The 2,615-nt window shown below is 44.2% G+C and overlaps 1 pseudogene; it reads left to right on the top strand.

Moving 5' to 3' along the window:
• The first annotated feature begins 190 nt into the window (after positions 1 to 190).
• Positions 191 to 1,473, top strand: LOC102861161 (annotated as a pseudogene).
• The last annotated feature ends 1,142 nt before the right edge of the window (positions 1,474 to 2,615 follow it).

Genomic DNA, 2,615 nt, shown 5'->3' with positions numbered 1-2,615 from the left:
AGGGGCAATCTCCTCCTGTACCAGTCAGATCTGATTTGACGCAAAAAATAATTTTTTTAAAAAAAGAGTTCTGGCCCATTACCTCCTTCCCCCTTCCCCGCGCCTGTCTAGATATCAAACTTTGCAAATGTAATTTAAGAAAATACCTAACCCTATTGCAAAACTTGCAGAGTTCGATGGAAAGCAATCCATGGTCATGCAGAAAATATTCGCTCGGGAAATTCTGGACTCCAGGGGCAACCCCACAGTAGAAGTGGACCTGCATACAGCCAAGAGCCGATTCCGAGCAGCTGTGCCCAGTGGAGCTTCCACGGAGATCTATGAAGCTCTGGAACTAAGAGATGGGGAGACAAAACACGCTACCTGGGGAAAGGAGTCCTGAAGGCCGTGGAGCACATCAACAAGACTCTAGGTCCTGCTCTGCTGGAAAAGAAACTGGGTGTTGTGGATCAAGAAAAAGTTGACAAATTTATGTTTGAGCTGGATGGGACCAATGCCATCCTGAGCGTGTCCCTGGCCGTGTGCAAGGCAGGAGAAGCAGAGAAGGGGGTTCCCCTGTACCGCCACATTGCAGACCTCGCTGGGAATCCAGACCTCACTCTCCCAATGCCTGCCTTCAATGTGATCAATGGAGGCTCCCATGCTGGAAACAATGCATGAGTTCATAATTCTGCCTGTAGGAGCTAGCTCTTTCAAGGAAGCCATGCGCAATGGTGCTGAGGTCTACCACCACCACTTCAAGGAAGTCATCAAGGCCAAGTATGGGAAGAATGCCACTAATGTGGGTCATGAGGGTGGCTTTGCACCCAATATCTTGGAGAACAATGAAGCCCTGGAGCTGCTGAAGATGGCCATCCAGGCAGCTGGATACCCAGACAAGGTAGTGATTGGCATGGATGTGGCAGCTTCAGAGTTCTTTTGCAACGGTAAGCATGATCTTGACTTTAAGTCGCCAGATGACCCTGCCCGGCACAATACAGGGGAGAAGCTGGGGGAACTGTACAAGAGCTACATCAAGAACTATCCTGTGGTCTCCATTGAGGATCCCTTTGACCAGAATGACTGGGCCACCTGGACCTCATTCCTCCAGGGGGTTGACATCCAGATTGTGGGAGATGACCTCACAGTCACCAACCCCAAGAGGATTGCTCAGGCTGTTGAGAAGAAGGTTTGCAATTGCCTGCTCCTGAAGGTCAACCAGATTGGCTCAGTGACTGAGTCTATTCAGGTCTGTAAACTGGCTCAGTCTAACTGGCTGGGGGGTGATGGGGAGCCACCGATCTGGGGAGACTGAGGACACGTTCATTGCTGACCTTGTGGTGGGACTTTGCACAGGATAGATGAAGACTGGTGCTCCCTGCCGCTCAGAACGTCTGGCCAAATATAACCAGCTCATGAGGATAGATCAAGGAAGCTCTTGGGGACAAAGATGTCTTTGCTTGATGCAAGTTCTGTAATCCGAAGGCCAAGTGAGAAGCTGGAGACCTAAGACAACACCACCACTGGACAGATAGGCCTTCTTGGGCCTTTCCCCAGAAAGAAACACTGGTGCCAACAAAAAACAAAAAAAAAAAAAGAGTTCTAATCTCTCCACAACCTCACCAGCATTTGCTATTTGCTGCCCTGTTATACTTTGCTATTGTTGCTGAAAAGAGTGGATTTTTATGGCATGCTAATTAAATTTCAATTAAAAAAAGTTACACCTTGCTATACCAATAGGCCATATCCATGGTTCATCTGCCGTAGCATTTTTTTACAATTTCTCTGTACAAAAGAGGTTATTTGCTTCTTTTCCTTAGTTTTTGGACCCTTGAGCATTGAATTGTGCCTCCTTCATTCCAATAATTTTTGTTGTAAATCCTCACTTTCATATCAGTGGTTCTGGGTCATTTTCATGTTATTTTATTTTTATTTCATTATAAGCTGATTGATCATTTTTTTGTGAATTAAAAATCAGTTGTGGGTTAGAGGCCTCTTGTTTAAACCAATTAGGACTTGGTGGGTGGGCCTTTGTGATTAAAAGTTGGAGCATGTCTGAGAGTCTCCTGTTTGGAGCCTCATGTTTGAAGCAGTTGAATTCTGGAAGATAGGTTAATCTTGATGCTGAGACATATTAAGCAGACTATATACTCTTTGATCTTCTGCAGTGAGTACTTCACTTCTTCACCTTTGCAAGCAAGGTTCTGTTATTTGCGCAATGCACATTGTTAATGAGTCTTCCTCCAACTCTATTACCACATTCTTCTTCATAAAGTCCAGTTTCTCTAATGATTGGCTCAGCATATAGATTGAATAGAAATGGAGAAAGGATACAAGCCTGAAACACATGTTTCTTGATTTTAAACCATGCAGCATTCCCTTGCTCTATTTGAACAATGATTTCTTGGTCTTTGCACAAGTTTCTTCATGAATACAATTAATTGTTCCGGGGTTCTCATTTTTCTCAGTGTTATTCACGATTTGTTATGATATACACAGTCAAATGCTTTTGAATAATATACACAAGTAAGCATCTTTCTGATCATTGGTCAAGATTCATTAGCAATTGTATCCTTCATTCCACCGCCTCTTCTAAATCCACCTTGAATTTCTGGCAATTCTCTCTCAATGAAATG

The sequence above is a fragment of the Elephantulus edwardii genome, unplaced genomic scaffold (genome assembly GCF_000299155.1).
Source record: "Elephantulus edwardii isolate Elephantulus edwardi_28Jun2011 unplaced genomic scaffold, EleEdw1.0 scaffold00283, whole genome shotgun sequence".
In the NCBI taxonomy this organism is placed as follows: domain Eukaryota; kingdom Metazoa; phylum Chordata; class Mammalia; order Macroscelidea; family Macroscelididae; genus Elephantulus; species Elephantulus edwardii.
Note: the sequence above shows the minus strand (reverse complement) of the source record. Positions and strands in the feature narration are given on the sequence as shown.